This window comes from Brassica oleracea, chromosome C1, assembly GCF_000695525.1.
Source record: "Brassica oleracea var. oleracea cultivar TO1000 chromosome C1, BOL, whole genome shotgun sequence".
NCBI classification, from domain to species: domain Eukaryota; kingdom Viridiplantae; phylum Streptophyta; class Magnoliopsida; order Brassicales; family Brassicaceae; genus Brassica; species Brassica oleracea.
This window is the reverse complement of record NC_027748.1, coordinates 32,622,035-32,634,060: the sequence shown is the minus strand read 5'-3', so window position 1 is coordinate 32,634,060 and position 12,026 is coordinate 32,622,035. Positions and strand designations below refer to the sequence as shown.

The 12,026-nt window shown below is 32.2% G+C and overlaps 1 pseudogene; it reads left to right on the top strand.

Annotated features, from left to right (window-relative positions):
* Nucleotides 1–9,008: 9,008 nt before the first annotated feature.
* LOC106314329 overlaps nt 9,009–12,026 on the top strand; it is an 8,213-nt pseudogene continuing 5,195 nt past the window's right edge.

The window sequence follows — 12,026 nt, the reverse complement described above, 5'->3', positions numbered from 1 at the left end:
TGTGTTGTATATTTCTTATTGCTTACACCACTATATATAGTGGTTCATACAAGGTGGAGTCAAAGGGAGAATTGATTACAAAGATACTCTACATAATGACATGGTCAAACTCATAAAGACTAAGATTGATTACAAAGATTTGTGAGAATGTGTTGTCTATTTCTTATTGCTTACACCACTATATATAGTGGTTCATACAAGGTGGAGTCAAAGGGAGAATTGATTACAAAGATACTCTACATAATGACATGGTCAAACTCATAAAGACTAAGGTTGAATGGATCTTCCATGTGGCTGGATGTAAACCCCCAATAGACTCTAATCTTGAACTTGTATGGTCAAGGTTATGGACCATCCACTTCATGATTCATAACACTTTTAAACTTCTTCTTTTTTATCAACTTGTTTTTATGGCTTTTAGTTGTCCCATGAAATTTTGGCTTTTAAGACTTTTAACAGTTTTTTTGTTTGTAACTTTTTTTTTAAAGAACACTACGAATACCTAAATATTTAGAAGTAACACCATTGAATGTAGATAGTTTATTGGTCGTTGCTATTTTCTAAAAGAGCAAACTTTAGCTTCGATCGGTGATAATATAAGCTAGAGTTGAGTAAGTTTGAGTTAGGAATATAACTCAAAATATTATTAGTCATTAATTAGTTTAAATTTTTTGGGTTAATATTTGAGTTATAATGTATTATCCTTGAGTTATAATTTTGAGTTACTTTTTTTAAAAGTTGATAACTCAACTGATAATTCAATATCAAACAAAATTCAATATATTAGAAGTTAAGTTATTTATGGAGAAATTGCTTAAGATACACTATGTTAAATATCACTTTTAAAAAATACAGCCAATCAAAAATACTATAATATTTGGATTTATTGATTATTTTTTATGATTTAATAATACATATTGCAATTTATACGTCAAAAAATGTTGTTAGTCAATGATTTGGAAAATAAAATAACTCATATTTTTACAGTAAATTTATTACATAAATATACAGTTTTTATCGTATAGTTTTTACTACGAATTACATCATATTGTAACTTTTGTTTTAATTCAACTATAAATCAATAACTCACTCGTTGGGAACTTAGAGAATAGAGACTGTACGAACAATAATGTTAATGAGCACACAAAAAAATAAAACTAACAATGTTCACCATCTCAATTCTCTCTTTTTTTCATCTCAATTCATTTCAATTTTTTAAAGTGAACTTTATAAAAAAAGTTGGTTTTAATGAAGTTACTCGACACCGATCAATCTCCATCTAACAACAAGACATACAAGTCTCTAACAAATACAGAGACCATAAACTTTAGATTTATCTTCTAATTTTTCCATTGATCTAAAACGCTTTTTAGTAACTATTTCTGTTAAAAACACACATATTAATTAGGTGTGTTCAGTTTTTAGATTTGTTCCTTCTTCGAAACCGTAAAGCTGCATTTGAAGATGCTCTTTGTCTGTTGGTTTAATGGTGTTTAATGGTGTTTTATTATTGCGAGAAGTGTAAGTTTAAATCCTCCTCGTATCTGAGTTTTGAAACAGATTTCTGTGTTGTTCAAAAAAAAAGAACGAAAAAAAAAAACCAGATTTCGGTGGGTCGCTCAATTAACCAAATGAAAAAAAAATTCTTAACACCACAAGTTCGTAAACATTTGGACAAAATTCTGAAATAGACCTAATGGTCTCAAAAAAATCTCACACAGCCAAAATAACTCTACATGGACCAAGCAAGTGTAAATGACAATATTGTTATTAATGAAAATGCATTCTCAACCACTAAATCACTTCACATCTCCTTTAGGACGTTAATCTGATATGGACCAAAAGCCTAAAAAATAATCTATTACCTCCTATTTTAATCTATATGGACCACTTCAGGTGAATTTATACTTATACCCTTAATAACTTTTTTGTCTTTTACCTCCCCAACCAACCAATCAACAAACACTTGGACCCACTCATTCTTCTTCATCATCAACCATCATTTTTTTTTTTTTTTGTCAACTGTCAACCATGGTTTCTTCCTCTCATCTTCTAATCATTCACTTTGACTCTCTCCATTGATGCGTTCTGTTTATTCCTTAACGGTTATCGAATATTCGACCATTGGCTCCAGTAATGTAACTACTTCTCAGGTGGCATGAAATGCACGTCCGGTGGTGCATGCTGGTGGTCGGCAGTGAAAGCTTCGGTTCGTGTACTTCTCTCCACGTTAAAACTGCTCGACTTCATTGTATATCATATCACAAAGGAGAGCATTAATGATGGCTTCAGATGGCACAACTCCTCCGAGGCTCCAACGGTCACCGTCAAAACTTCTCTTCATTGTATATCACCAACGAGAGCATCAATGATGGCTTCCGATGGCACGACTCCTCCTACGGTGATGTATGACAACCCCAGTCTGGTTTGATGGCATGGCTCTCCGGTAGTGAAGAACATTGACCGTGGTGATAAGATGCGGCAGCTCTAAGTCGTCTCTTCCTCCATGTACTAACGTATTATAATTATGTAAAAAGAAGAAGAAAGGAGAAACAAAAGAAAAGAAAAAATGTGATCAAAAGGAAATAGAGGAAGGAAGAGAAGTACAACAACAAAACCAATCTAGTCGCCCTTGACAAAAGTGGTGTGGCTAGGTTAGCGTAGTGAGAGATGCATACGGTTTGACCAAAAGAAAAGAGATGGTTTTAGTTAATTGTAGTTAAACAAATTGGTACAACTCAAAAACTAGTACAAGTAGAGAGAGAGAGGGAAAAAAAAGTACTGAGTCTGGGAGAAAAGGAACCCCGAGACTGTACAACTATGCAGGTTCTCAAAACTTGTGTGCATGCAATTGTTGCTATCATTAAGCGTGGAGAAATTGCTGAACATTATTGTTCTAAGTATTATTGAATAGATCAATGGAATTTGACATATTACATGTCAATATATCCAGTGCTTCATCATTCATCATGGAAAAACTATATATCACACAATATATGTTCGACTAGTATAAATGGTACTACTATTTCTTATTTACCAGACTAGTGATACTGATATAACTAGTACAACTATTCAGGTTCTGAAATTTAAATATTCCTTCGAGTATGTCATATGAAAAAATCAATAAAGTGGCTAAATTGTAAAGTATTTATAAAGGTTCCTTATGATATTTCATGGTTTTTTTTTTTGCAAATCTAGCACAATCACATAAGTTTGCATGATCTACCTTATACTTTTAAGGTTTGTTAACTTCTTTGTCCACATAATTTTTGGAAAATATACATGAAATGTATTTTAACAAAATTTATGGTTTCATTTTACTGGGGCAAAAAAATGTACACATAAAGAAGTGGTACAATTGAGGTAAGTTTAAATTTTATGTCGTACAACTAGTTTTTTCGATTTCACTGCCAAATATAACTATGTACAAACTGATACAACTCAAAAACTAGTACAACTATGTACAAACCGGTACACCTCGAATACTGGTACAACTATGTTATTTCATTTTCTATTGTGCATCACGTTTTAAACGTATATCATGTTTTAAAGATTATGGTTGAATATTAAATCAAGTAGTTGTACTAGTTGTACTATTCCTAAATATTTTTGTGTAGTTTAACCTGTTATCTATTTCTTTTGGTTGAAATACATTAAATCAAAGTCGATAAAATTAAGAGAAAAATTTGTTAGATACGTAAATACAAAACGTAAAACTAAATAATATTTATAAAAAATTTAGATATTAAAAAGAAACTGATGGTATCGGGATTATAAATTTCATAATTTTTTAAAAACTTCATAAATTTTTGAAGATTTGTTTTTTTTTGTAGGAAAAATTTTAAATTTTAAAATAGAATTAAATAATAAACTGAGTGAAATGTACTAATTTGTAAACATAAGAATCAAAAACTATTTGAAATCAAATTTGTAGATACAACAAACATATGTATATCATATTTTATATCAAAATATGCAAGTTTCACCATGTTCTTCTTGTGTATGTGATTACAATTGCTCTATTTCTTATAATATTTTCATGTACATATCAAGACAATGAACTTTGAGGTGAGAAACCTACTAACCAGCACTAGAAAAACACAAATCAAGTGTTGCCACAATTAAACTAGTAATAGTACTACTGTAGTTAAACCAGTTAAACTATTATTGTTGTAGTCCAAATATCAAATATTAATGTTTATGCATTTTTTTCAAACTCGTGATGACTTATGCATTATCTTTTGGAGTATACTCTTCCAGATCTTAAACTGCAATCTTTTCTCGCTCGACAGTTGTCTTATTCGGCTTCGGGAGCAAAAACGTGAAGATGATTTTCTTCCATATATAATACAACTGGTACAACTAATACAAATGGTAAAACAAATCATTAACAAAACAAATATTATATAAACAAACTATTAACATATTTTGACACATCCATGAAGATTAAACCAAAATTTTCATTGGTGATACATCATCCCTTTCTAAAATATCATTCATACGTTGAAAACAAAAATTAAATATAATCATATTAATTGTAAAATTGTAGTAATTATACATGTTTTAGACTTCTAGTTGTTCTAATTATGCATGTATTTTGACAGATGCAAGCGGGAAAGATTAGACTAATATGTATTATTTGTTCAACATCATCTTTTTAATATCATTCATACGCTGAAAAAAACTAAATATCACCATATTAGTTGCAAAGTACTAGTAATTCGAGTTCTAATTGTACCAGTTATATTGGTTATACTCAATTTAGTAGTACAAGTTATACTTGTTTTAGTTGTACTAGTTGCACTAGTTGGAGTTGTACTAGTAATACTATGCGTTCTTATTTTTTATGAATTTCGTACGTATATGAGGAGATCTGGTTTCAAATAAGACATAATGGATTAAAACAAAACTATGGGTTGATCGATTTGAGATAAGAAAAAGAAAATTGATAAGTGACTGAAGAAAATTGACTTTGCTTTAAAACTAAAGAAGTATCAATGGAGAAGACAAGAGAAAGAAAGAAAAAAAATTAGGGTTTGAATATGGGTCGGATTTTGGGTCTGGTTCTAGGAAGATATTAATGGCATGAATTTGTAAATATGTTTAAGTCTTTTAGGTTTTTTGGTTATTTCTTCTAATTTTTGAATTAAATTTAAATACAAAATGGAAAAGAAAAAGAAGGGGTCCATATCAGAATAATCTGAACCCTTTTGGTCCATATGAGAATTTGATCCTCTCCTTTAATCTTAACTACACCATCATTCTCCTCTCCTTCTTTCTTTCGGCTAGGACCCACTTCTTCTCTCTTCAACCATAGGATCATTTTTCCTATTTTCAATCACGGCCCCACGATTTCTTTTTTCTCATTCAGATGTATATAATCAGTATAACTCGTATAACTAAATATGTTAATAAATGATATAACTATTATAACTGATATAATTGGTATATAAATTATATAATTCATGTATAATATAAAACTGTTGGAACTGACACGACTAATAAATCACATTTTTCATATAAAATAAATAAAAAGATATCTTAATTTATTTATGGTGATAAAATTTCATCTATTTTATTTGTGGGTTTTTAATATTTTGTTATATTATTACATTATACAACTAATATAAACAAACATCAAACATATTCTTACAAAGTTATGATGTGAAAATATTGGTAAAACCCCTAAAAACTAAACATATAAACAATTGATATAATTTTTATTATATATTAGATGAGTATTACTGGTACAGCATGTACAACTTTGACATTTCAGAAATTGATAAAACTAATTTGGTATTTCAGAAATTGATAAAACTAATTTGATATTCCAAATGAGAAAAACAATCATATATCCCAATAGGCACGTCCTCAAAAAGTTTTTCTTAGTTTTTTTGAATTTTTAAAAAAAAAAATTATTACACAATTCTATAAGTTAACATGATGTACCTTATACTTTTAAGGTTTGTTAACTTATTTGTCCACATAAATTTGAAAAACATACATGAAATGTATTCTTACGAAATTGATGATTTCATTGTAACCAGGCAATGTCATGTAAACACAAATAAGTGGTACAACTAAGGTAATTGTATTTATTATGTGGTATAACTAATATTTTTCGATTTCACTGCCAAAATACAACTATGCACAAACTAGTACAACTGAAAAACTAGTACAACTATGTATCGTCGGTATATGTAGAAAACTGGTACAACTACTTGTTATTTTATTTAGTATTATTTTAAATGTGTATCACGTTTTAAATGCGTATCATGTTTTAAACATTGTGGTTGAACACTAACATCAAGTAGTTGTACTAGTTATACCATTCATATATATCATTATCACTTGTCAATTATTTGTTTATACAATATTTTTTTAATTAAAAGTATTATGATGTACTGAGTGGACCTTGTTAATTTAAAAAATATAAGAATAACAAGTTATTTGATCCTCTTGATTATGATATACTTGTCATACATAATTCATTATTTTCTTATAAATTTTTTGTTTTATAGGCTTTCATCCTCTTGATGGAAATACAATAAACATTGATATGTTATCTCTTCATATCGAAATATGTAAGTTTTACCGTATCCTTTTTGTATATATATGTGTTTACATTTGGTCAATTTCTTATCTTATTTTCATGAATGCTTATGCATCCTTTTCGAACTAATGATGATTTTTACATAATCTTTTGCATACTCTTCTAAACGTCTTTCTACTGCAACTTTCCGGCTCTGAGGCTACTTTCTTCGGCTTTGTGACCAAAAATATGATGATGAATTTTTTTTGGAGATGGTACAACTTGTATAACTAATACAACTTGTAAACAAATCATTATCAAATCAACTATTACTGAAAATAAACTATTTATGTATTTTGACACATTCAATCGGAGAAAGATTAGACCAACATGTCTCACTAGTTCCACATCATTATATCTTATAGCCTCATTCACACGCTGAAAACAAAAACCAAAATATCATCATATTAATTACAAAGTTGTACTAGTTATACTAGTTCTAGTTGTACTAGTTATACTAGTTATACTAGTTTGAGTTGTACTAGTTGTTATACTAGTTTAAGTTGTACTAGTTGTACTAGTTTGAGTTGTACTAGTAATACTAAGTGTTCTTCTTCACCATGAACTCGAACATAAAACACTGAATTCGATTTCGAATAAGATATAATTGATTAAATATGACTATAGGTTGATCGATTCGAGATAAGAAAAAGAAAATCATCGAATATTTGAATAAAAAAATTGGTTTTGCTTTGAAGCGAAGAAGTTAAAGAAACATAAATGGAAGAAGAGGAAGAAGAAGAAAAAAAAGAATCTGGGTTAAAACCGGGTCAGGTTATTGGGTCAAATTACGGGTCGAATAGTAATGGCGCGGATAGTAAATAAGTTTATGTCTTTTGGTTTTTTAGTTATTTACCTTTGTTTTGTATTTAAATTTTAATGTAAAATAAATAAATAAAAATTAAAAAGGGCTAAATCAGATTTTTTTGACCCATGTAGTCCATCTGAGAATTTGATCCTAAACATTTGGATATTTTGCTTATATTTTCACTTATAGTTCTATCTATGTATTTCGTATTAACTCTTCCATAAAGAAAAATATAATGGTTATTCTGATCTCATAAATTTCACCCACCACTATGTTGGTTGGGATTTAATAGTTTCATTTAAATTTTTCCATCAAATCAAGGCTGTCCACAATTCCATTAATTTGTGTAGTTGATTAATGGAAACACCATATATTTATGTAAGTGGTAGTTGTAGAATTAAAACACATGAAGGGGGGATCCTTTTCTCACAGAAACTAACATTATGATGATGTAGCACAATTTTTTGTGTGTATACTATTTATGAATTTTTTTCGTATTCTACCGATTAATTATACCCATACTGATTATGATTAAGATTAAGATTAAGTTTGCGAGAATAACAGTTTTTCTGCTACTTTTAAGCGGTTGTCTTTCTTATAAGGACTCCTTGGAAATTAATGGAATTGTGACCAAGTGAAACAGTGATAGGGTTGATGCTTGAGATGATTTGTTTCCTTGTATAGAATAACAAAAAAAATCTTCAACAATAAGAAATCACTCGCCCATATCATCAATTGGTTACAAAAATAAATGGATGTGCTTGCATGTATAACAAAGTATATTTCTTTTGCTGGACCAACATTTTCTTCCGTTAAAAATTGTGTTGGTCGCAGTGGCTATGCGTTAGAAGACTTATCCAGTCAACCAGGGTTCGATGCGCCCTCTCTACTTCTTTTATAAAATTAATCTTAGATTATTAATTATTATTTTAAACCGCAATTGACAGTTCAGCTCCACGTAAGCCTCCATTAACGGAAAGGTCATCATCCACAAACGTTTGACTAACATAAAAAAGTTAACGAATGATTTAACTTATTAGTTCGTATATGTAATGTAAAATAAATTTAAGTTTATGTATCTTTTTGCATATGTCGTCAGTATATATTGATCGGGACCGCAAAGTTCTATTGAAGTATGAATTGGTTGTTTTCCCTATGGGTGACCAAGTGAAACAGTGATAGGGTTGATGCTTGAGATGATTTGTTTCCTTGTATAGAATAACAAAACAAATCTTCAACAATAAGAAATCACTCGCCCATATCAATTGGTTACAAAAGTAAAAGGATGTGCTTGCATCTATAACAAGTATCTTTCTTTTACTGGACCAACATTTTCTTCCATTAAAAATTTCTCACCATTTTGTATAACCAGTTTTTTCTTTAAAAGTGATATTTCAAAAATTGTTATTTTGCTTGTAAAACAAGTTAGAATCATTTTCTCCAAAATAATAAGTTTGATCATAGAGGACGTATTGTTTTCATCAACTGAAAGAAAATAACGCAGAGAAAAAAAACATTCGAACATGTAGAGCCATAACTGTATGTCCTTTGGGGAAAAAAAAAAACAGAATGATATGTAATGAAAAGAATTGACGTGGGCTTACACAAGCACTAGAATCTTATCTAAAAGAACATACTCAAAGTGATAATCACGAGTGTACATATTAGCCGCCAACCGCCACACAACAAAAGACATACACTAGACTTATTCATCTTTAAGCCGAGCAAAATCTCATGGACTCGGCTCAAACTGATGGCGTATACCAACCCCTTCTCCAGCCTGATCAGCTTTCTGCTTTGCCGGAGTCGAAAAACTGCGAGTTAGAGAGAGTGCTGGCCGATGTTGAAACTCCCCTGTTTCTCCGCCTGCGTAAAGCCACAATGATTGAAACCAAGCTTCTTTTCAACCTTGCTGCGCCTGCTGTGGTTGTCTACATGATAAACTACCTCATGTCCATGTCTACTCAAATCTTCTCCGGCCATCTCGGAAACCTAGAACTCGCTGCCGCTTCTCTCGGAAACCGCGGAATACAAGTCTTCGCCTACGGTCTCATGGTAACAAAATGATACTGGTTTTCAAGTTTTCCGAACCGTCCTTAAATCTAAGGTTTTGAAACAGTTAAGGTTTAAAAACCGGATGATCCATATACATATGTTTCGGATAACATGAAGGCCTACTGATCCATATATCTTAAGCATTTGAAATTAAATGCTAAAAAAAATATTTCATCAGATTGTCCCAAAACCAGATTGAAATCAAATGATCCATATACATATGTTTTGTTGTTATGGGTTTTGGGATGTTTTTGTAATAACTTTGATTTTTGAAAATCTGTAGCTAGGAATGGGGAGTGCGGTTGAGACGCTATGTGGACAAGCGTTTGGAGGTAGAAAATACGAGATGCTCGGCGTTTATCTCCAGAGATCCATCGTGTTGCTCACTCTCACCGGCGTCCTCCTAACGTCAATCTACGTCTTCTCTGAAAACATTTTGCTTTTCCTCGGACAGTCACCGGAAATAGCTTCCGCCGCGTCTCTCTTCGTCTACGGTCTCATTCCTCAAATCTTTGCCTACGCCGTAAACTTCCCTATCCAGAAGTTCCTCCAGTCGCAAAGCATCGTTGCTCCGAGTGCTTACATCTCAACGGCCACTCTCTTCGTTCACCTTCTCTTAAGCTGGCTCGCTATATACAAGCTTGGGATTGGGCTTCTTGGAGCGTCGCTCGTGCTCAGCCTCTCGTGGTGGATTATAGTGGCGGCTCAGTGTGTTTACATAGTTACGAGTGAACGGTGTCGTGAGACGTGGGGATGGTTTAGTGTGCAAGCTTTCTCGGGGCTACCGAGTTTCTTCAAACTGTCCGCCGCCTCCGCCGTGATGCTCTGCCTTGAGACTTGGTATTTTCAGATCTTGGTTCTTCTTGCCGGACTTCTCGAGAATCCGGAACTCGCTCTTGATTCTCTCTCCGTTTGGTAAGTTTTTGACCAAAAACATTTCCTTCAAAATAAATGTTGATTCCCTTAGAAATATAAATTCACCTATTCTAGTCACATATCCAGTGCAGACTGTTGGATCCATTAATAGCCATTAGGCTTTTATTAATAATGTGAATACAAATGACATTGGGTTTCAGATGTTGTGAGCCCAAGTTAATGTCAATTAAATGAAAGATGGCTAAGGGTAAGAGTCTCACATCGGCCAAAAGGAGAGAATTAGAGTGATATAAATATGCCTTTTCACTATGAGAGATTAAACAGCTTGGAGAGAGAGGAAGGCTCCCTACGCGCGTGTTTGCCGCCGTCCGGCCGGCTCGGCGTGGGCTTGGGCTTGGGTCTTGGTGGAGGGCCTCCGGTCCATTAAGATTTTTTTTGGACCAAGTTAAGCTTAACGTTTTTGCCATTTCATTTCTAAAAAACAGCATGACATTTGTGTATAAACGACATGTAGTTTGTCTAAAAACGACACGAAGTTTATCTGTCCGAAATGGATCAGAACCGAGTCAACAAGAGAGAAACTTGCGGAAAAAGTTGCTCAACGTTCCACTCCGAGATCCTTGAGAGATTTTCGGAAAACGTTGGCAACAGTTTCGAAAAACCGCTCCTCGTCTCCTCTTTATATATCGACTCTCTTCCTTCCTTCATTTAAAAACCTTTCCTGTATCAAAATCCAACAGCGAAAATCCCTTAGCGTAAGTCTATAATTCGAGAGTGTTTCGTAGATTTATAGTTCGATAAGGCGATTCACGAGTGAAGCGTAATCGTCTACCATGGTTGTATCTTGGGACTCGATATTCGTACAGTACCGTCTCACTAACGGAGCGAATATTTAGAGTTAAGAAAAGAGATTATATCTCGACTCCATGTTTATTTGCGAATACGATTTCTTATCGTTCTTGTATTCGCTTTACAAATCGTCGATTTCCTTAACGTATTATTTTTGTTATATCGTTTATCTCAGTCTGGTTATCCGACTTCTACAATCTTAACTCTAAATTTGATTTCTATTTAAAGCGTTTAATCGGATTGAAAAACGGTTCAACAAAGATTTGTTAACAATTTTTAGAACGCTGTTCGCGATTTGCTCTGTAGCATTTCCGCGAAACGTTTCTTATTTATCTCATAAACGGTTTGCGTTTTGCTCTGTAGCACTACCGAAAAATGTTTATTCATATATGATTCATACAAACCTGTTATAGTTTCATTCAAACGATGTTTGCGATTTCCTATATGCTTATCCGCGAAACGTTTCTATGTTATTTTGAAAACGAGTTTGCGATTTGCTTTATAGCCCTTCCGCGAAACGTTTCTTATTTGTTTCATACCGCTTTGCGGATTGCTTTCTAGCATTATCGCGAAACTTTTTTGATACATTATCAAAATGTTATGAATCGTTTCTATAACCGCTTTCTTAAGCGAGTTTGTGAAACATTCTAAGTCTATACAAAACAATTTCTGCGAACGCTTTTAAACGAGTTTGCAAAACGTTTTTCCTCAAGACTTATATTGATATGATTTGGTTCAAACACCAAAAATGAAAATCGATTTTAGACTATTATTTTTTGCTTAAAAATAATATGTTATTTGTTGATTGGAGTACTAATCCGTCTTCATGTTTTCTCTACAGAAAAA